Raw genomic sequence first — 24,027 nt, forward strand, 5'->3', positions numbered from 1 at the left:
ACCCCACGTTCTGGCAGATTCCATACCCCTTCCATTTTTGATCTTCCATCTCTAGACTTTTTTTCAGCTGCGATTTTCACTGGGCACTAATTTTGGGGAACAAAGTTGATTGTGAACAGCTGCAAAGATTCTTCTGGAAAAGGCATGGAGAAAAGAGAAGTAAGGAGTGCTGATTGAACCACCCTACTGGTAGCTAAGCCCCTTACCTGCGTTATCTCTTGACAGCCTCATCTCTTGACAGCCTCACAACATCACCAAGACATAAATACTGGCATTGTCAACGTTTTGCTGCTGGGGAAACAGGCTCTGAGAGGTTTAGGAGCCCTGACTAAGCTTAGCCAGCTAGCAATAGGCCAGGCTTAGATGGAGCTGGGATGGCTCTTCTGCCCACCAGCTCTGTCCCAGGCTGGACTCAGGAGACAAATCGTTGCATTTGGATTGTCAAATGGAGCTTCTCTCTGGGGTGGAGCAGAGCTCATCCCGAGACCTGTTCCATCCCACAGGGATCCAGGCAGAGGTTTCCCAGTGGTCCCCAGTGCCCAGTCTGGTCAGCTGAGAGGTGTGAAGCAGATAGGCAAGCGATAACTCTCCAAGGGACAGCCTGCTGCTTCCAGGGCCAGGAGTCAATGTGACCCTTGTCTTTCTGTAGCTTAGAGATGAACCCGGGTGCTTTTTGTGCTGTGTCCCTGTAAGATAAGTGTGTTTCCCTTAAAGTATTCCTTTGTGAGAGTCCATTTAAAGAACACTAACATTTATAAGAGGGAGAGAGGCAAAAAGAAAAGAGATCACCTGTAATAATGGGCAACCCTCTGACATATTATTCCTGGGAGAGGAACATAGGTTGGTGGATGGCAAAAGTGCAATTTGCAACATCAAAACAAGTAGTCGCATTTCAAACACTCCAACATGCCCCCTGTTATGATGCGGAAAGATACTGAAGTAAACACACACAGGAGAATTTTTCTTGTCTTAAGAAATCCCATTTTCCTTATGGATCCCAGAAAAATGTTCTCAGATTGGAGCACAGAGCTGTCCTTTTATGGCCACCTGTCTACAGGTGCTAATAGAGGGACAAACGGCAAGGAGAGCATTTTCTCACTTTGTCCTTTATCTACTTCCATGTTCTTTTCACAGTAGTTTTATGAGGAATTAAAAAACTTTTAAACTATTTTTTTTCCCCTCAACTAGGAAAGCAGATTATGCCTTGAGGGTAACAACAGATTTGTGTAGTAGCAAGGACAGAAAACCATTAATTATCCTACTAAATTGGTATGGATAATGTTTGACCTAACCTTTTGCCTTTTCTTTTGTAGTTTTGCTTTTTTCAACTTTCTCATGAGGGTAGTTTTTTAAGCTAAGGAGGTCCGTATTCAGTGAATTTAAGAAAATACCCTATATAAGTATGTATATGTGTGTGTGTGTGTGTGCATATATATAATAACAAACAAAGCATATTTGTCCTGACATTAACCATGTAGATAGACCCAGGCAAAGCAGTTGGAAGCTAGTGGACACCAAGAGGCCCAGTTTATCTGTAGCCTATCACTTCTAATATTGAGGCCTATGGCATCAGTTGTTACCTGTTACCTGAAGAAACTCTTAGCTATGTGATCCAGACATGTTCCTACTTCGTTTATTTTTAATTTAATTTGACTCTTAAGATGGCATATGACACAATTAGTTGTATTATTTCCATTTTATGCATGTGAACATTGAGGTACAGAGAGGGTGAAGTCACATGCTCATAGTCATGCACAGTCAGTAAGTGGCAGAGGCAAGGTTTGAACCAAGGCCACCTGACCACAGAGTTTCTGCTAAGAAAAGAAACATCACAAAGTTTTTCATTTTGATCAAGTCCATGGGAAGGTTATATGCAAATATATATATTTTTTTTGTTTTAAGAATATATTCTTTTGGGGAGGTGAATAGGTGGATTGAAGGGTAGGGAATGTGAAGATACATGTATTTCCTCTCCCCACGAATTGCCTCAATTTTCCATTTCATAACTGTCTTCAAAATTTTTACTTCCTTGGGCTGGACACGGTGGCTCAGTAGGGCACTGGGAGGCAACTGCAAGTATTAATATTATATATATTCAGTCAAGCAGAAGAGAAAATCCAAAGCAAAGTAAACTGCTGATCGTTATTCAAATTTGGTGTCTGGAAGCAAACTAAACTTACCTCTCCACAGGGCTAAGACATCTCCATGAGGCTGAGCATTTACTATTTCTAAGGCCATTGTGAAATGAAAATCAGTGTATCCAGTTAGGTATTATTTTGTTGGGAAAGGATCCCTACATGGATGCCAGAAAGCTAAGGAGCCCATGCCTCATCCCCTGGGAAGCTAGCTCAGGCATTCAAATCTTCAGCATATATAAAGGAGCCACCCACGTGTTTGTTACTCATCTGGCTGGAGGTGGTCGGTCTAGGCCAGCCTGTCCTAGAGGAATATTGGAAGTCAAGATCAGCTATGGCTATCTAGTAATGCCCAAGGCCTTTTCCTAATGAGCTTCCTGTCCTGGGAAGTGAGTCATGGGATATTTGGTAGAGGTGGAAGTGCTTTTTGTGTGGGGCTTTGGGTGTGAGTATATAGCATGGAGAAAGCAGGAATCTAGTGGGAGAAGAGTGATTATTTTCCTGCTTCTTTTGGAAACTTTCTTATTTGTGCATTTATTTAACATCCACTTATTGAGTAGGTAGGATATGCCCAGCATGGTACAAGGCATTTGTGGATACAAAGGTTAATACGTCACAGTCCCTGCCCTCAAAGATATTTTAGGTTAGTGAGGTGGAGACAGGATAGCATGACATTACAATAAGTTCTGATAACTGGTCCAAAGAGACATGAAACTTTTTTTTTTTTGAACTATGAACTTGAGTGATTCTTCCTGACATGGAAAACTGCCCCGGAAAGATTTCACGGGGAAGGTGATTTTGACATGTGTCTCAGAGGATGTGAGAAGTAGGGGCAAAGGGAGGGTGGGGACAAGAGAGAGAGATGGCAATTCCACTGAAGGGAAGCACAGAGCAAAGGTGGAGGAGGAGGTCAGACCCTGTCCTTATTCCTCTGGGGGACAATCAAGGTCATTGTGGGGATTTTTGTAAAGCAGCTATGGGTTTCTCAAATAGTCCTTAATTGGTATGCGTATTCTCCTCTGTCATTTTCATGGGGTGTGGGCAGAGGAGTGGATTTGAAATGGTTTCCAAGAGAACAGAGTTCTTTTTGTTGAGTTTAGATCAAACAAAAGAGTGAATAGATGCAGCTTATTGTGTCCTAGGCATTTACCTGAAGGTCTAAGACAGAGGGAAGGACACACCAATGGAAACAAGGTTGTGGAAATATCAGAGGAGATTAGTACATGGAGAACTGTGGCCAAAAATAATTCTCGCCAGAATGTATACTAACTTTGCAAGCATGCCAGAAGTATTGGTACCTTTGGCTTCCTCCTCAGTGCTCCTGCCTCTATCAGAACAGATGAAACATGCTGTTTTGGTTAATTCTCTGTGTGTCTCGATGTCCCTCAGGGCTAGAAGCTCCTTGGAGGCTGGGAGTTTGGCTAATTCGCTTATGTTTCCAGCCCCTGGCATAGTGCCAGGCACATAATAAGACCTCAGTACGTTCTGAATGAATGATGCAAGTTTAACCGTATTGGTATTAAATTCATATTAATTATGATTGGAGCATCTGAATATCTTTTTTTTGTTGTTTGATTTTCATTTGGGGTTTTTCAATGTGATTGCATAAAGAAGTCATTGTCAAACTGGTTCTTACTTATAGTGGGACTAGCCTGGGAGAACTGAAGGACCTGGGCACAGATAATAAACTGTGTGCTCTGCCTTGACCTGGGCAGTCACTTCCTAAGAAACTCAAAAGCACCAAGTGGGAAAACTACTGTCCAAGAGCCTTCAAATCAATGTTGTCAAATTTGTTGCTTTAGTCACATCTTGGTGTGATTGTAAAGCTCAATAGTGCTCCTTATATTGGTCTTTCTACCACTCAGAGACATGATAAAATCACACAGCACTAAAATTCCACCTTTGTGTATGTTTTGTTGTTGCAGTTGTTGTTACTTTATGTATAGTTTGAACATTAGTCAAGATACTTAATTGAACTAAAGAGTGGGTTAAGAAGATACTGCCTTCTTTGCTCCATGGATTCCATATAACTTTTGGATGAAATAGGGAATGGCCATAACCTGAGTACTTAAAAGTAAGTATCTTATGGCCACCATCCCAGGGAGAGGGCAAGGTCTACATAGGAAGATGGATTCCTCTAAGAAGTTTTGATGCCCTTTTTTTTTTTTTTTTTTTACTACTGCTCTGTGTTAACATTTTCCAACGTAGGCACCAATTAGATCTTGGAAATGACTATGAAGAAAAGCATTAAATGAGATCAAAACATGATCAGCTCCCTCTGAATTCTACCTTATGTTTTAGCCACTCTATTGGCTCCCTGGCTTGGAATAATTTCAAATTCCCACTGGCTTAGTGGCAAGACATCTTCTCATTCTTCTTTTCTAAATATATTCTTTCTTTAAAAAAAAAAAAAAATTTCTCCCCACCACCTTGTCTCTCTTGTGATTTATCTTTTAAGAATTCAAATTGCAAAGGACTTCACAAGTGAAATAGAATACATTTTTGAGTGTTATGTTTACTGCTGTTCACAGCTCTAGGGAGCAGTAAAAATTTTCAGTAAAGAAGTTTATAGCTTTTGTTTGCTTTGAGTTGAAAAGGCCATGTTAGCCTTGATAATCATTTCAGAGGTACTGGCTTATGTCTTGGTATCCTGATAGCTGAGTTACTGTACAAATATCATCCAGCTGCCAACTCATGACTCAATGACAGGCCAAATTTTGAGGGCTATTGGCCTCCAGTGACAAGGACAAAATCAGACTCTCTTATTATCAATATTAAAATATGATTGCAGAGAGCCTATTACAAGAGATTCAGATGGGATTGGATAACACAAATTCAAAAGATTTGAAATCCAGCTTTAGGTCAATGGTAAACCCTCCTGCATTTTGGTGGCTTTGTGAAGACTATATAAAAAATAGACTAGCTGGGCATGATGGTGTGCACCTGCAGCCTTTGGAAGCTGAAGCAGGAGGATCACTTGAGCTGAAGAGTTCGAATCCAGCCTCGGCAACATGGAAAGCTTGCCTTTAAAAATTAAAACAAAAAATGGCTAACTTAACTTTCATGATTCTGACAAGAAGCCAATATATAGTACCCTCTACCACCTTGGAGAATTATGTTCATGCACAGATACCTATACTTGGGAATCTAAATAATTATTATAACAACATATCAATTTCATATTCCCAATGCAAAGATTCTTAAGAAATAAAAATGAAGAAAGATCTATTGCTTCATTGTAGAATAATTACAAATAACATTCTTTGACCCATGACTGTATTTATTGGATACAAAACAATGAGAGGAAAATGAAAAATTCATTAATCATCAAATAAAAACTATAAATATCTAGATGTTTGAGAGTTTCCATTTAAATAATGGAACACAGTTCCTACTTTGCAACCCAGGTTTGGCCTGGTTCACCCAGATCAAATCTGCTTTTCATCTAAGGACAAAACAATGGAAGAGCTGGTACTAATTCTGTCTCTCACTGAGAAAGGTGAAGCCGAGAATAAATAGTTAATATTTACCTGTCAAGAAAGTCAGCATTTCAGGGCAGTGAGCTATTATCTTGACAAAAACAAGTATGAAATTGGAAAAAAAAACACTGAAGTAGAATGAGTTATAGAAGTAAGGTTTTCTTGGATTTACCTGGTTTAGGAGAAGAGGGACTAAAAAAGGTAAAGTGTATCCTGGAGTTGGGCTATCTAGAGAAGAATTTTGTGTAAATGGGCAATTACATCGCAACTGAAATTATACATTTATACATTCAAAAGGTAAAGATCATTTTCATTTAAAACTCAGGATGCTAGGAAATTTCCTTTTTATAAAGTATGGCTGCTTGGATTGTCTCTACTTGCACGAGATGGCCTTTAATAATCTTCCATGGTAGTCAATGAAAAAATTCTTCCTATGTTGCCAATTTAGTGAGCATAAATTACTGGGAACCTTATATGGAATAAATTATGTTCTTAAGCCTTCTCAGATGTGTAGCCAATAGAAATTTTAAAGCAGAAAACGAAATGCAAAATTTAGCTCGAAGGGGCATTGGTGTGTATTTGGAACCCTCTATGAAGTTGTTTCCTCTCCACCCCTGTGAGGGGATTACGGGGCTGCTTTCCAACCTGAGGCTTTCTTAGCCACATGCGGCTCTTCAAAAACCGGCATGTGGTTTTCGTCTTCAATTTAAATAAAGCGACAAGGAATATTGCAATGTTGATGTGGCAGTGGGCCCAAGGGAAAAAGCGAAGAACTCACTTGAGTCCCAGAAAGGACAAATAGGGAAAATGTCACCGACCCTAAATGTGCCATTACCTGACTTGCGTGCCTTTGTTGAGATTCCTGCACTGCCACCCCTTTTTGTAAAACCATTGTAAGTGCAATTCATGGGTACTCATAAATGCAAGGTAAGTTTAATTGATTTGTGGCTTTCTACGTTGCTGACGATGAAGTGGTTCTTGGGCTCTTGAAAGGTGAGAGGAACTTGATTTCAATACAGAGATGAGATGCTGCATTCTCTAAACTGACAGATGGAAATTCTGCTTCAGAATTCATTATTTGATGTGAAGGACAATGGTGGAAATTTGAATCTGCTATACAGTTCATCAGGTCAAAATACAGTCAGACCATTAAAAGTTAAATGAATTGAAACATTAGAATTTCATTTGGAAACACATATATGTGGCAGTTTCTAGGTTTCCTGATGATCCTTTCTGAGAGCCTTTTTTGTGTCATCTTAAGTTTCCACCACTCTTTTTGGACTACTAAGATACCCAACCTTACTAGATCTTTATGTTTGTGCAATACTTTGACATGGGAAGGGAAAATAATATCATCTAAAGTCTCCCATGGAGAAGGTGAGAAATGAGAGAACTATCTCACTACTCCTATGCACCCCCATATCTAACTATCTCTGTTCCTATCCCAAGCATGTAACTATATATTGTCTGTTACTGGAAAATTAGTTACAAAATAATGAGCTAATTGTAATTGGGCAAAATATCAAAAAGTATATGAAGAAAAATTTAACAGTTTTCCTTTCTAATCAATCCCCCTCCATAGTTTTAAAATTGTATCCACTAGTTCTCTGATACTCCTCCCTTCGAGAGGCAGAGCCCAATTCCTGGAAGTGACATTCTACTACTTTGGAGATTAGATAATAAAAAAAACCAATTCTGGCTCTAGCTTGGTGTTTCCTTTTTCTCTCTTTGTTGGATCCCTGACTCTGGGAAGTCTTACAGAAAGTTCCACGTGGTGAGAAACTGAAGTCTCTGCTGGTGACCATCAAGGCAAGGAGAGCTGCCCCAAAACTGAGAGTGAGTTTGAGGTGATCCTTTTACCCCAGTCAAGTCTTACGTGACCTCAGTTCCATCCAACAGTTGACTGCGACCTCAAGAGAGACCCTGAGCTGAAACCACCCCACTACATCATTCTCAGATGTCTGACCCTCAGGAACTCTGAGATAATAAATATTTGTTGTTTTAACTTGCCAAACTTTTGGTTAACTTGTTACACAGCAATAAATAGATAACTAGTATACTCCTAAGAACAGAACTAGAACAGTGTCTGGTATTGACTATAAACGGCACTTAATAAATATTTGTTTAAGGCATGAATTAAAATGAATAAATAAAAAGTTTAATTTATACTCTTCCATACCTTTCTCTATTTTATAGCCTCTTTTAAAGTCGCTTAACAGAAGAGTGTTTCTGAGAGGATCTCTTTAATTATTAAAAGCTCAAGCATTCAACAAATATTTATTGCTGCTATTATTTGTCAATGAACCACTTTCTTCAACTATGAAATACTTGTGAGACCACTTGAGAATCTGCCAAGCTTTTATAAAGAGATATTTATTGAATCTCTCTCTGTAACGCTCTCTGACTAAAGAGGTTAAAACCCAGATGTTGGGTTAGGTAGATACCACTGACCAAGAAAAGTGAAGGGTTAGTGACCAGAGAAAAGTTATTTTTATACTGACATACTCAAAGTATTCATAGGTGAGAATGAGAACAATGGTTGAACTAAGGAATGTAAATAATGCAAAACATTCAGCAGATACTGGAGACAATTTGGGGGAAATGTAGCCCACTCATCCTCTGTGCAGTGTGAAGTATGGTCAGAGCTGCTTTTGGGGTCAGATAATCTAGGTTAAAAATCCTACTTTCCCCATTTACCAACTGTGATAACTTAAAGAAATCATTTAATCCTTTTGATCCGCATTTTCTTCATCTATAATTTGAGCAAACAAATGCTATGATATAGAGATTTTAAACAAGACAAGGCATATAAAAGGTTTAGCTTATGCCAGGCATATAGTAGGCACTTAAAAATTGTTAGCTACTTTTCTTACAATGAGTTTTTATGTGCCCTACATTGTTAGGCCACGTTCCTGCTTGCATGCCTCTTCTTCCTTTTTTTTTTTTTTTTCATTTGAGACTGAATCTTGCTTCATCACCTGGGCTAGAGTGCAGTGGCATCATCATAACTCACTACAACATCAAACTCCTGAGCTCAAGCAATCTTCCTGCCTCAGCTTCTGGGATAGCTGGGAGTACAGGCAGATGCCACCACACTGTGCTAATTTTTCTACTTTTTGTAGAGATGGGGTCTCACTCTTGAGCAGTCTGATCTTGAACTCTTGGCCTCAAGCAATCCTCCTGCCTCAGCTTCCTAAAGGGCTAGGATTATAAGTGAGCACCCAGCCCCCAATCTCCCTCCTTTTGCCAATGTGCAGCATGGTGGAACTGTCTGAAAATCTAACACCAAGAAAAATCATTAGAGTATTAGAGACCATTTGGAGACTCCTCTTGCACCAAAGTGACCTTGATGGTAGGTCCTGTGAGTTGTACTTCTGAGGTTTGAACTATATAGGCATTGCAGAAATAGTTCAGCCCAAATACTTCAGGGCTGTTTAGTAAAAGGGTCAAGTCAAAAAAGTGTTTTTTGTTGTTGTTCATCACTTGGCTGCTTTGCTTTACTTGACCATGTCTGAAACTATGTGACCTCCATACATTTCTCTTCTTTCTCTTTATCTAATCAACCATTCTCGCTTTGTCAATTTCTTCCTCTACTTTCACCCATCCTAATAATCTCTCTCATGTTTTCCTCTCTGTCTTTCCTTTCTGTCTACCTTTCACTCATGGGGAGGTAGGAAGGAAGAAAATGAGTGGGACTGCAACCACTTGGATTTCTTTCTTTTCTTCTTTTCATTACTCACGTCATACACTTTCATTGCAGAGACACTTTGGAAATTGCCAAGCAAATGAGGGTTTTTGTTTTTGTTTTTTCCAGATGAACCCACTTACATTTTAGATAGAAGTCTAGGACTTACCTGGGCATCAATAAAATTGAAGTAAGCCTGGATAAAATGAGCAAAATATCCTTCCTATTTGACTTGCTCCTTGGCTACCAACACACCATTATTTTTATTCTCATCCATTTGATATTTTCCTTAAATGGGTCTTCTGGTCTGTTGGCAAAAGCAAACAAACAAACAAACAAACAAAAACCCCCCAAAGTATGAATACATACAATTTACCTTATATCATCCAGTTTGAACATACTCCTTGGATGTGAGCACAGTTAGGAATATAATGCTATTTATTAGATTTATTAAAATTTACTTATATTCAAGTCCTTTGGGCCACACCTGCAAATAAATATGACCAATACATTGAATACAATGTCTAATTATATGAAATCTACATTTCTATTTTTTTTATTTTTAATTTTTTTTTTTTTTTTTGAGACAGAGTCTCACTTTGTTGCCTAGGCTAGAGTGAGTGCCATGGCGTCAGCCTAGCTCACAGCAACCTCAAACTCCTGGCTCAAGCAATCCTTCTGCCTCAGCCTCCCAAGTAGCTGGGACTACAGGCATTCGCCACCATGCCCGGCTAATTTTTTCTATATATATTAGTTGGCCAATTAATTTCTTTCTATTTATAGTAGAGACGGGGTCTCGCTCTTGCTCAGGCTGGTCTCGAACTCCTGACCTTGAGCAATCCGCCCGCCTCGGCCTCCCAGAGAGCTAGGATTACAGGCGTGAGCCACCTCGCCCGGCTTACATTTCTATTCTGTGCACTTTTACATTTGCACATGTGTCTTTCAAGTTTAGTTTCTATTTTTTGATATTTAGTAAGATAAAGCACATCTTTTAATTTATCTTTTAAAGTCTTGGTGGGAATTAGAAGACATATTCAAGGAGATCTTGTAGAATGCCCACTTCTGGAGGTAGAGAAACTCCAAGAGGCCTCTCCTTACTCTCATCTCTCCCTGCAACTTACAAAGAAAAATATACCAGCAGATCTATGGGATTTATAGCTTCTTTTTGCTCTAAATCCATTATTCAAGTATAGAAAACATAGGTGCATAGCAATTGTAGCATGTGAAAGTTGAGAGAAAATATAGAAATTACCTATATTAGTTAGTATAAGCCAGGTTATGTTGCTGTAAAATATTAGCACTAAAATATTTGTGGTTTAACAAAACAAAGGCCCATTTCTCATTCATATTATATGTTGATTTCAGATTGTCAGGGGGATTCTGTTCTATTATACCCACCCAAGAGCCCATGATAATGGAGGCTCTGCCATCTATAAAGGAACCCTCTCAAACTAGTGGTATTCTCTGTGGCTACAGCACATGAACACCGTAGTGGCTCCTGTGGGCAATGAAATACCCAGAAGTGACACATGTCTCTTCTGCTCATATCTTTTTGGCCAGAACTAGTCACCTGACCAAGCATAACTACAGGAGTATGAGAAATACAGACTTCTGGGAGAGGACAGACATTGGTGAGAACTCATAATGGCCACCACATTAAATAATTCAATTCCTTCATTTTATAGATAAGAAAACCAAGGACTAGAAGGAGCTTGTATTCTAGGTCACAAAGTAAACTAGTACTAGAGTCAGCACTAAAACTCACCTCTTTTGATGCCAGGTACTATTTTTGTTCTTGTTTTATAGTAGTTAACTCTTTTCTATATGGGAGCTGATGACACAGAAATATTGCAGAGCTATGGGATACATGAAATAAATCATTCAGCATGAGTTATAAATGATGACCTCACTGTGATTTCTAGGTCATATTCTCTATTGCCATGATAGGAAAAGTCATCTCTTTCTTACTCAGGCCAATATGATCTACTACTACTACTACTAGTAACAGTATCTTTCATGTATCCAGAACCTTAAACTTCTCAAAGCATTTTCAAATATCTTTTCTCACTTGCTTCATACATAATGTATCAGATATAAGCAGTTTTAATGTCACTGACTTAATTTTATAGATACCCAGGACAATAACACAATGTGTCGGTGCTCACAAAGCCAGTTTACGGTGATATTGGGATTAGAATCCCAAGCTTTGATTTTTAAGACCAATGTAATAACACAAGCCAATCATTTCCTCCCTTTTCCCCTGAGATTATAGATTTCCTGGTGTGAAAGGAATAATTAGGTGACTTTCTTCAAGCTCCAACAACTTTTAATAACTGAATGAAGAGTATAATTTGACTCTTAATCTAGGATGCTTTTTCTAGATTCTTATGTTGACAAAAATACAACACATGTTGACATCTAGAAGGTGTTACATTGAGGCTCAATTTATAGCCCCAGTGCTTGGTTGTCTTTTGAAACATTGCAAACAATTTTGTCATTTTGATGTCCTTAGCTGGTAAAATAAGAATAACAACTATTCTAAAATCATGAGATTACAAGAGTGCCTGTCATGTTACGTGTGCTCTATACATATAGTACTCATCATTTGGGTATGACCAGGAATAGAGAAGGAAAGAGAAACAAAAGAAATAAATCTAGCTCTACAAATTTTCCTTTTATTTCTACTTCCTATTTCTGAGAAGCTATTGGGGTACTGACAGACAATACCGGTAATCTATAGAAAACATACAACTGATAAATCTCCTTGGGTTAGTGAGGTTGCCTTCAGTTGCAAGTACTAGAACCTCAGTAGGGACTGGGTTAATAAAAAAGAAAACATATTAGCTCACGTAATAGAAAAGACCTGGGAAGAGCTAAGTGTGCAAATGATGCTATTGGGAAACTATTTTTTATCTTTTGGCTCTGCTTTTCTTTGTGTTGGCTTTGTTCTCTATTGGATTCTCTTCAATGGCAGCAAAGATGGCTACTAGCATTTCAAAACTTATATTTTATTAGTTTATCCTCTTTGTAGTATTTGCATCAAATATTCCAGAGTTAATATCCATAGGTCTTGACTGGGTCACATGCCTGGCCATGAAAAACATCACCATCATTCTGATTGGCTAGGCTTAGATCACCTGTCAACTGCTGAAACCAATGGGTGGAGTCAGTCTTATTTAAACCTTAAGGACTGAGAAAGAAGAATGGAAATGGTGTCCTAAAAAAAATTCAAGTGCTGTTACATAAAGGGAGAATGGATACTGAACAGCAAAAAATTATAGATTATCTATTTTGGTACTCAACTACATGCTCCAACATTCAACAAATGATAAGGGAAGATAAATTATTATAGTTAAGGGTGTCATTTTATGCTGAAAGCAAGGGGTTATGATTCTAAGGACAGGTGGAAAAACCTGATAGATGAAATGTTTTCAAGTCACCTTCTTTGTAATACTACATTTCCCCAGAGCTTTGCATATGTAACAGAGGTAGATAACATCTTTTGTATTTTCATTTTTTACAGAAATTATATTGGAGGGGAGAAAGCATATAGTCAGTAAAACAACATTTCAAAACCTTGTAAATGATCAGTCTTCTCCAAATAAATAAATATACAGATGCTGTTCTATTCTTTAAATAAGATTATTTTTTAATCCCCAGGAAATCCCTGTCTTTCACCTTTGCTTAATCTGCAAGCAGTGGTGGTTCCAAGCACAACTATGTTTAGAATGGAAACCTTGTCTTCGTGTCCTATTTTTCTTTTTCTTTTTTTTTTTTTTTGAGACAGAGTCTCGCTTTGTTGCCCATGCTAGAGTGCCATGGTGTCAGCCTAGCTCACAGCAACCTCAAACTCCTGGGCTCAAGCGATCCTCCTGCCTCAGCCTCCCCAAGTAGCTGGGACTACAGGCATGTGCCACCATGCCCGGCTAATTTTTTCTATATATATTAGTTGGCCACTTAATTTCTTTGTATTTATAGTAGAGACGGGGTCTCGCTCTTGCTCAGGCTGGTTTCGAACTCCTGACCTCGAGCAATCCGCCCGCCTCAGCCTCCCAGAGAGCTAGGATTACAGGCGTGAGCCACCGCGCCCGGCTTCGTGTCCTATTTTTCTATAGGTGCCAATTATTGTTTCCTCAAGCCTGGAGTTTATGGTTGTGGGACAGCCACTTCCTCTTTCAAATCACATCCATTTATCTGTGTGGGCAAAGTCCATCATTGCCATCTACTGATCATATCTGGCTTGGCTGGAACAGATTTTCTACTGTCGCACACAAAATATTCCTTACATACCAACTAAATGCATGCAAACCTGCCAACAAACTATGCTTTTAAATAAACCTCATCAACTGGTATTTGCATAGCACATCTCTGTTTCCTAACATCTTGCATGTAAGGCATTTCACTTGATTATTGTGGAAATTTTAGAAGCCAGGTAGGGCAGATAATAATGCTGTTATTCTCATATCATGATGACGAAATAGAAAACCAGAGAGAGGAGGTGACCTACGCAAGCTGGTATGAATAATAATTAATGTGAGTTTTCAGATTCCAGACCTCAGGTTTTTCTCACTGCATCTTTTTTTTTTTTTGAGACAGAGTCACTTTGTTGCCCAGGCTAGAGTGAGTGCCGTGGCGTCAGCGTAGCTCACAGCAATCTCAAACTCCTGGGCTCAAGTGATCCTCCTGCCTCAGCCTCCCAAGTAGCTGGGACTACAGGCATGCACCACCATGCCCAGCTAATTTTTTCTATGTATGTTAGTTGGCCAATTAATTTCTTTTTTATTTATAGTAGAGATGAGGTCTCGCTCTTGCTCAGGCTGGTTTCGAACTCCTGACCTTGAGCAATCTGCCCGCCTCGGCCTCCCAGAGTGCTAGGATTACAGGAGTGAGCCACCGCGTCTGGCCTCACTGCATCTTATTATCTGAGTTTGGGTGAGGGTGGCAGTGTTGGCTAGAAGCTGATGGGAAAAACTCTGCAATCAAATAACCAAGGATTTGAAGCCTGGTTCTGCTGGTTGTTAGTTCGGTGACCTTGGGCAAATTTCTTAATCGGTTAGCCTCAAATTACTCATCTGTATTGTTAAGTCATTCCATACCTCATAGGAGTCTTGTGATAATTAAATAAAACAATGCACATGCAGTGCTTAGCAGGGGCTTTGTATATCACTCTTGCTTCCATATATCAGTTATTCTTGTTGTATATCTCTAGATGCAGATTAAAACTGCATTCACAAGAGAAATAAAGAGCTAAATCATTCACCTGGATCGTGCCAAACTTCTGTCTCTATTAACTGTATCTTTCGAGCATGGGTGAAAAGTGAAGGAGATTTGCCTCCATCACTTGTTCACCTCACTACGCTCAACTTGCAATTGCTCTTCTTCCCATCTGATTATCCACCACAAAGCCAAGTACATACCATAAGGATTCGAAAGATTATAAGGGCAACAGTATTTTGTATATTCTAAGAGACAAATGTAAGCTCTGCAATTTGAGTAAACAATTAAGTTTAGGCATGTAAACAGAACAAAACAAAACCTCCCATTTGAGTCTTTCTTCTTAGAGTCAGTGAGCTTCAATTAAAGTATTTCTCCCATTTTGCTTTGTTTTGAACTTTCCTCAATTCATACTGCATTATATATTTTTCCCAGTATTAGTTTTATGAAAGATAAACCAATTATTTCTATACAAATCCAACACTGGTTCATCTGTAAGATTGGCTTTGAATATAAGAATGGTAAAACATTGATTTCATTTGAGCAGACCCTAATCAGCAGGTGGAGGGGAGCTTAGGAAGGGGTTGGGGCCAATATAGGGAGAGAGTGTAACAACAAAAACTTTTATAGAGTGAAGGCAAATGAAAATAGCATGTTCTGGGAAGGAGTAGCCTTTCTTGTCAACCTTGGTTGTTTCTGTCATCCACTCAGGACCACTGAACAGTGTGTCAGAAAGTAGACCTCAGTGAAAGAGCAAGACCAAATCCCTGCCAAATCCCTGGCTTGTAGTCAAATGGTGTAAACAGATGATCAAGGATGGTGGTAGACGTATAGCATGGCTGCAAGCATATATATGAGGAACAGCTAGCTCAGATTGTGGGGGTCTTGTAAAGATGGTGACATAGAAGTAGAGGGCTGCCCAGTGAATGGGTAATAGCCAAGTCAGGGTGAGAGAATATTCCAGGAAAGAGAAGACGCAAGGGCTGTGAGGAAAGAGTGAACTACCCAGTTTGTGGAGTGCAGAATTCTAGGAGAAACCTGGCAGGAGAGGAGCTTAAGAAGGGGTTGGGGCCAATATAGGGAGAGAGTGTAACAATAAAAAACTTCTTCCATGCCTACTCCCAAATCCATGAAAGTGGAAATGACCCCCACTGGTCCAGGGGAAAGATAAATTCCTTTAACACCCAGGCTTTCCGGGGAACTGAATGAAAACAACAATGACTGAACGCTTACTCTATGCCAGGCACAAGTCTAGTTACTTTATGTTGATTTAAACTTACCACAATCTTATGATGGAGGCAATATTGCTCTTCCCATTTTATAGGTGAGGACACTGAGGCAAAGGCAGTTAAATGATTTCCCCAGGGAAACCTCGCTGATGAGAGGCAGAGCCAGGACTGGATCCCAGGTGGTCCGGCTCCTGAGACTGCAGCCTCCACAAAGAAGGCTTGGAGTTAGATGTCCTATGAGCTTATTCAAGAATGCCTTGTATGTACAGCTTCCAACACAGTGCCATGGCAACTATAGAACAGTCCCGTGATACCAGCATAGAGATGTCAACTCTCATCTTTTTTGAGGGTCGGTGGTGGTCAGGACAATGTTCAAATAAAGCATGCTTATAAAAATAAATATGTCTTTAAGTGCTAAATCATAACAACTATAAAAAGTTATGGTGGTTTATCATAGAAGAACTTTCAGAGTCCTTTTATCTTTACTTGTGCTTTCTCTTTAACATAGGTAATGAAATTAGGTCATTGTCTGTTAAAGTCAGTAACATTTCCTGGTTCTCAAGAGGTGACAAAGAAGCATCTTCTTTGCCTTTTCAGCATGGCTACATGTTACTGAAATTCAAAGACTAGGGTTTACTGTGTCTTATTCAGGATTGTATTTTATTTTGTAATTTTTTTTAAAGCAAAATTTCTCATTTTAGTAGACTATGTGATGTGCTTTTGTCCCCAAATGAAAATGCAGACTCCAGCCATACCCGACATGCCTTTCTGGTCTCTCAGTAGTTCATAAATTAGAATGCCAAAGTTTCAGTATTGCCTTTCATGCATCTACAGTTTAACAAAGTGAAGTCCTGGAGACTACATCATATTTTCAAATGAGAAAAACAAAAGTTAAAGAGGTAGGGGAAGATATTAGCTAAATCACAAAAAGAATAAAAAGCTGGATTTAAACTGTGATGACTTTATCAAAGGACCTTATTACTGACATTGAACATGACAACCTCAAAATTAACACCGCCTTGCTAACATTTGCAGTCTACTCAGAACTTTTCAATTACGTTCTCATCTCCCTTGGGATAAAGAAAGTCATGCACCTTAGCTGTTTTCAGGTTTGGCAGAGGTACCTTAAGAGTACTTGTTGGAGAATCAGATTAAAAACCAAAAACAGTGTGTAATGTTTATATTCCCAGGAAAAAAAATGTGCTTCTATGAAAAAAATGTTTTAGGAACATCTTTAATTACTTCCTGGAATTGATTTCTTTGTGTCTGTGTTGCTTAAATTTTTGTTCCTGTCAAAAAACATTTGTCATATTGGATCAGGCCATTTGATCCTATCCTGTCTCCACTCTCGTTCAAGGACCTGTGAGCATGGACAAACACTTTTTAATTATCCTGATCAAGTGTGGGGGACATCCTTTTGCTGACCCCACTTGTAATCAACTGTGATCTTCTAGAAGCAAGCGAATTGACTGCTGCTGTCCTTCCCAACTAGCCAGAAGAGCAGGCCATACATACATTATCCTGCCCCTTGGAAAAATCCAACTCAGTGATTGATTTCATGGCTGCCCGTGGCAGCAAATTCCTCAGCATGAATTCTACCAAGTGAAGAAGTATTTCCTGTAACTTGCTTTAAATTTCCTTAGCATTAACTTCTCCAAGTGGCCCAGTCTCTTATGGGACAATGTACTAGGGATCTATCAGTTTTACTGCCGAGTTACATATCTTTAATGCCGGAGTAAATCTCTCTTATTTTCCAGCCCAGACTTAGTAATTCTAACTTTCGAAATCTCCTGTCACAAGTGAACCTGCACTCCCCTTCTTGCTCTGCTCTGGAATTCAGCCATCCCTGCACCACATTTCTTAAGGTGAGGAAGTGAAAGATGAAGACAGTAATCCAAGTGAACATGTATTATTCTCTTCCATAATGCTACTGTATTATGCTCTATCTTATATTTTTATCCCCTTGATTTCTCTGCACAAAAAAGGGAAATGCATTGAAAGCAATGGAAAGTTTCTTTGAGAGATTTTTATCTCATCTTACTCACATGCAGTGCAACATCCCTCTCTTACTGCATTACACCACTTGGGTTGTTTTTTTTTTTTTCTTTAAATCCCATGGGAAATGTCTGGTATACATTTGTTCCAATTTCTACATTCTTTGGGGAGGAGAATAAGCCTTTCTATTAAATAGAATACACATCTATTTTATTTTTTCACATATGTTTTATTAAATAAAGAGAAACTTCAAGCATTAGTTGCTAATGAAACAAAAACACAAATAAAACATTCCACTACCCAAATACCACATTTTCTCTAGATTTTCTCCAACCTGTGCCTCATCTTCCTACACCTTCAAATAATATTATTTCTACTACCTTCATTTCATTAGTCTTGCAATGTCACTGTCATGAAGAATTATTTGATGGTTTCAGGAAACTTTTGTAAGATTTTCAAATCTTAAATAAAATATTACACTTAATAAAACATATATTGTCATTCTCTTATTGGGGTGTGTGTGATAGAGACTTGGTATTCATGCTTGCTAAGTAAATTAGCCTTGAAATGTGTTTGAATTCTCAGAGGCAAGGTGTAGAATAACAAAAATAAAAAGGAAAAAAAATCCCCAAATGTAGATCAGGTTGGGGTACACACTGAAGCAGGGATGATTTCAATTTTATTTTAATCCTGGAGTTTTTGTGAAGAAAAGAATGAGGAGACAGAAAAAGAGAAGGGGAGGGGAGGAGTCTAAGGGTATGACAGGCTGGGAATGTCTCTGCAGTGACCTCCATTTCTGCCTTTCTCCTCTATTCTCTTCATATTCCTGCCTTCTTCCTGCCTTCCCTCCCTCTCTGCCTTCCCTTTTACTTTCATCAAAGATTATCCAGCCCCTCTTCATTGTAAATATTGTGCTAGGTGCCAGAATAGAATGATGCCACAGACATGGTCCCCAAGCTCGCAGAGCAGGACCAGGCAACCAAAAGCACTTGCTTTAAGAGTCGTCCTAGCGAAATCACAGGAGCGGGGTGAAGGAGCACAATCCTAGTTCAGGGGACTGTGGAGTTTTCCTGTGGGAAATGCTGTTAAAGCCAACCTGTGAAGGATGGATGCAAGTGCCCAGGGGAAGAAAATTCATCCACAAGGGAATAGGAGCCCAGAGCAGAGGTGGAGAAGGAAGGAAGTCCCACAGGGCTGGCAGGCGAGGTTCTAGGTGGGGAGTTCTCCAGTGAGGCTACCAAAGCTTGCAGGGCCAGCCACTGCTTTGCAAACAAAACTAATGCTCGTACTTGGGAAGCTGTTTGGGGGAAAGAGGGTGTTCTTTTTCCTAAATCTAATAAAGATCAGGTAGAATTGGAGTCATTACAATAAAATCCTCTGGAGTAGCTTTAGTACTTCCAAGAAATTAGTAATTCAAGAATGCACTAAATAATCATCATTTCTCTCTCCTCTGCCCTAAACAGGGACCTGAGCCTGTGACATGGGCATCCCAGGGAGACTAGCCGAGTACAGGGAAGGTTACTGCGGTTGCAAACTGACAGAGAGGCTCACACGCTATGCACAGATTTTTCTTTAAGAGTCTTCTCAGCATCAAGCACATACAACTTAGAGATACCTATTTCTTAGGGTAGAAAACACTTTTTCAGGTACTTAAACATTTTAATACTAGCTCTCACATTTTTTTTCTTTCTTTGCCTCTTTCTTTCCCTCACTCTCCTCCTCCTCATTAATCTTCTTCTTTTGGTGGAGATAGTCAAAGCCATGAAAATCATAAATGCCAAGCAATTTGATATGTCTCACTGGGGAAGGGTCACTCTGTTGACGGTGAGAGGAAATTAAAGGCTGGGGTCATGTTCTCCTTGCCCATCCTTCTGTTGGTGCAGGAAGATAATTGCCTGGCTCTGCCTACACATGGGGATAAAAACCCTAGTCCCCTTTCCTCTTATTCTGCCGTGTCTCCAGGACTGCCAGCAGACCAAGTTTTAAGTAGGGGAGAACATTTGCTGGAAAAGGCCTCCTCAGAGTTGGGCATAGCTCTGCCTGACAGTGGCCTGACTTACCGTCCAAAAAAAACACAGACTAGGCCCATCCCCTTTTCCCAAATCATTCCTAATCTTGCTGAATTAGCTCAACTTCCAAATTTCATACATTGTCTGCTTATCTCTCTTAGTGTAGGTTTTAATGTGTGTGTGTGGTTTGTTTTTTTTTTTTTTTTTTGCTTGGCTTAACAAAGGGAAATAGGAGAAATATCAAAGATATAGATTCTCACTTTTTTCTTTTTCTTGTTTTCAACATACTTAGGGGATACAGTACAGTTTTGTTACACGGATATATGTTATGTAGCAGTGAGATCTGGGCTTGTAGTGTACCCATCACCCAAGCAGTGTACATTGTACCCCCAAAATGTAGATTCGCTTTTGCAAATGTAAGAATACATTCTGAACGTTGATAGAGGGAGTCAGTGTAGGGTTCTAGGCCATCATCCAGTTTCTAGCTTCAATACTTTTTTATTAACAGAAAAAAAAGTTAAAATTGAAGCAGAGATTATATGCCAAATAATCAAATAGCCATGACTCAGTAGTGTCTATATAGTGGCAGACAAATGTTTTGGATGCAAGGGACACAGGACATTTCGATCAGTGTTCCTACGCTTAAGGCAGATTGCTTATACTTTGGGAACAATATTTTCTTCAAGGGGTATGTAGGACAAAACTCTTTTGCTTACACATTTTTAAAGCAGTTTGAATATAATATTTAAAAAGTTTTTAAACTGAAGCTGTTTTATTAAATTACTATGCATACGTTAGGGAGGACAGGGTCAGGATAATATGGGTGTTCATGCAGATTCAAAGAGGCCAATCTTTTATTTTGGGGGGGATATTTTATTTTCAAGTGAACTTTATGTGACAACAACTTTAACCGGACAGCTATGTGTGTGGGATCCCCCCTTTGCAGGTAATGTGCTTGTCAGGAAGGGACAACACTGTGTTCATCTGTTTCCCTACACACTCCCCAAAACCCCTCACTGAGTGTCTGATCCAGCACAGCTGGTGTCATCTAAGGATGCTGAAATACACAGCCCCCAGTGTCCATACTTGAGCTCTACTATTAACCCCTTTCCTGCCTATTTCCTGTTTCAGATAGCAAAATATTCCTCAACAGGAACAGTCAACTCAGAATAGCAATGATGATAACAATAATGTGATAACGACATGGACTAAGCACTCACCGTGCATCAGAGACTGAGAATATTATTTTGCAGAATCCTTACAGCACTGGGAGGAGATATGTCCCTATTATTATTTCTATTTCACAACTAAGAGAACTGAGGCTTAGAGAAGAATTGCTCAAAGTTATAGAGCTAGGAAAGGGCAGATCCAGGACTCCAAGTCTAGTTTGTCTGATTCTGGGTACTGTGCTGTTAGTCATCACCCACAGTCGCTAGGCTGGGCCTCAAGGCAGAAAAGGTTCTGGAAAAGAAGAAACGTTACCCTGAGCCCTAGTGAAGCCAGAACAAATTTACCATGCGAGGACTGTCTTTTGGAGTGATTCTTTCCTGGTTTCCTTTGTTCTTCCTTTTCTTTTTCTCACAACTCTTTATTAAGCTGGACACTGGAGTGGAGTGAGAGAGATAAACAAGAAAGACTCTGCCCAGTCCCACCCCCTGTCCTCTTCTTATTCTTCTGCCCACGGGACTGGTAGGCTGAACAATCCCGGAACCTGGCTGGGGCCATCTCTTTGGGGGACTTCCGCAGACCTATGTCTCCCACAATTCAACTTTTCAAACCCACCTTAGGCAGAGCCTAAGCTCTGCTGTCATCTTTTAGTTTTGCAGTTATTCAAAATATTTTGATCCAAATCCACCCTCAGTACCATGCTTTATTAATGCAGATATGACTCATATGAATGAGTGTGTGTTTTGGAGCCATTTGCCCTGCATAAGTTATCAGGTTTCACCATTTACCTTAGTTTAAAAAAAATTCCACACACTCTGACCTCATGACACCTAAGCCCTGACCATGCAGTTAAAACAGGAACACTGGTTATTTGATATCACGAAGGCAATTCAGCTAGTAGACACTCTCAAATGTTTCCATTTCCACTGGAGTGTTGGCATTGTGGGAAGCCATAGATTATTAATCAGAAATACACAGGATTTTGTTGTCGTTGTTGTTTTTAATTTCCACAATAAACCCAATACAAAGAAGACACAGCTACAGTGCATTTATTTTTCATTGTTAGCACGGATCATTATGTGGCCATATAAGAATTGCTCAAAGAAATTTTTAAAAGTCACATGGATTGCTTGATGTTCCTTTTCCTACCTGAGAAGAGAAGAAACATGAGCATTAGTCAGGCCCTCAGGACGAGGAGGCCGCTCCCCATGTGAGGGTGCCGGGTTAGCCTGGGTGTCTATGGAGCAGGCGAGGGCCAGGCCACTCAAGAGAGGGCATTTCATAATCCAGGATTTACTCCAGAGGGTTGTGAGCCAGCAACTCACTAATGGGAACCAGGAGTGAGAGTAGAATGAGAAATTTATTCCGTGGACCAAGCTCTCCACGGAGGAAGCAACTTCACTTAACGACGTTTCCTTTCTAATTGGGATGTTCCTTTATTTTAGCTGCTGTACATTTTTTTTCTCACCAGATTTATTTATTTATTTATTTTTTTGAGACAGAGTCTTGCTTTGTTGCCCAGGCTAGAGTGAGTGCCATGGCGTCAGCCTAGCTCACAGCAACCTCAGACTCCTGGGCTCAAGCAATCCTCCTGCCTCAGCCTCCCGAGTAGCTGGGACTACAGGTATGTGCCACCATGCCCGGCTAATTTTTTTCTATATATATATTAGTTGGCCAACTAATTTCTTTCTATTTATAGTAGAGACGGGGGTCTCGCTCTTGCTCAGGCTGGTTTCCAACTCCTGACCTCCAGCAATCCGCCCGCCTCAGCCTCCCTGAGTACCGGGATTACAGGCGTGAGCCACCACACCCGGCTGTTCTCACCAGATTTCTTAGTGCACTGAATGGTTCTATCTTGGTGCTACTGCAGGCATAGTCACACAAATTCATCACAAAAGAATGTACTGGCTATTTTGGGAGAAAAGATGCTAGTTTATGGACTAAGACCTAAAAATAGATAGCATTTATTGAGCACACAGGTGTACCAAGTATTGTGCCAAGATGTGCATGGGATATCTCAGGTAATTCTCAGAACCTAGTGTCTGGGTGCTGTCCCCAAGCCTAACTGCAGTTGAGGAAACTAAAACATGGAACAGGTAAGTAATGTGCCTAATATTTCAGAGCAAGTAAATCAAATCACAAAGCCGAGAAACCCTCGTGGCCCAAGGGAGTTCATGCTCTTCACAGCGAGATGTGCTCCTCCAGAGGGAGGCAGCTCTTGCCTTGGTGTCCAGCAGGAGCCATCTTTGCTAAGTACCTATTGTGCTATTATGGGCTTGCAAACACCAAAAGGGACATTGGGCTGGAAGACAAAACTAAACATATCCTTACAATAGGATCTAGTATTCACATTTCTTGCTATTTACCCAAATGAGCTGAAAATTTATGTCCACACAAAAACCTGCACATGAGTGTTTATAGCAGCTTTATTCATAATTGCCAAATCTTGGAAGCAACCAAGGTGTCCCTCAATAGACAAATGGATAAACAAACTGTGATCCATCCAGACAATGGAATATTATTCATCGATAAAAAAATTCTAATGAGCCACGAAAAGACATGGAGAACCTTAAAGGCACATTGCTAGACAAAAAAAGCCAATCTGGAAAGGCTACATGCTGTATAATTCCAGCTATAGGACATTCTTGAAAAGGCAAAAGTATGGGAGCAGTAAAAAAAAAAAAAATCAGTGGTTTCCAGGGGTCAGGAGAGGGAGAGAAAGGCAGAGAACAGAGGAATTTTAGGGCAGTGGAACTACTCTCTATGATACCGTAATGCTGGGTGCATGCCATCACTCTTTGTCAAAACCCATAGAATGTTCGACACCAAGTATAAACCCTAATGTAAACTATGAACTTTCATTAACACTAAGGCATCAATATTGGCTTATCAATTGTAACACATGTACACTAATGTAAAATGTTAATAATAGGAGAAACTGGTAAGGTAATATATGAGATCTGTCTGTGCTTTTCACTTAATTTTTCTACAGATCTAAAACTCAAAAAAAGCCTGTTAATTAAACAAACAAACAAATGAACGAACAAAAAAGGGCATTGACTTGGGTGAGACAGGCTGGGAGATAGGACTGGAAGAACATTTTTCACCCCTTTC

The 24,027-nt window shown here is 39.7% G+C and overlaps 1 long non-coding RNA gene across 1 annotated transcript in view; it reads left to right on the forward strand.

Moving 5' to 3' along the window:
- Nucleotides 1-24,027, forward strand: part of LOC105871256 (uncharacterized) — a 93,769-nt gene that overhangs the window by 15,586 nt on the left and 54,156 nt on the right. The gene's annotated exons all lie outside the window — the stretch shown is intronic.

This window comes from Microcebus murinus, chromosome 7 (genome assembly GCF_040939455.1).
Source record: "Microcebus murinus isolate Inina chromosome 7, M.murinus_Inina_mat1.0, whole genome shotgun sequence".
Lineage (NCBI taxonomy): Eukaryota > Metazoa > Chordata > Mammalia > Primates > Cheirogaleidae > Microcebus > Microcebus murinus.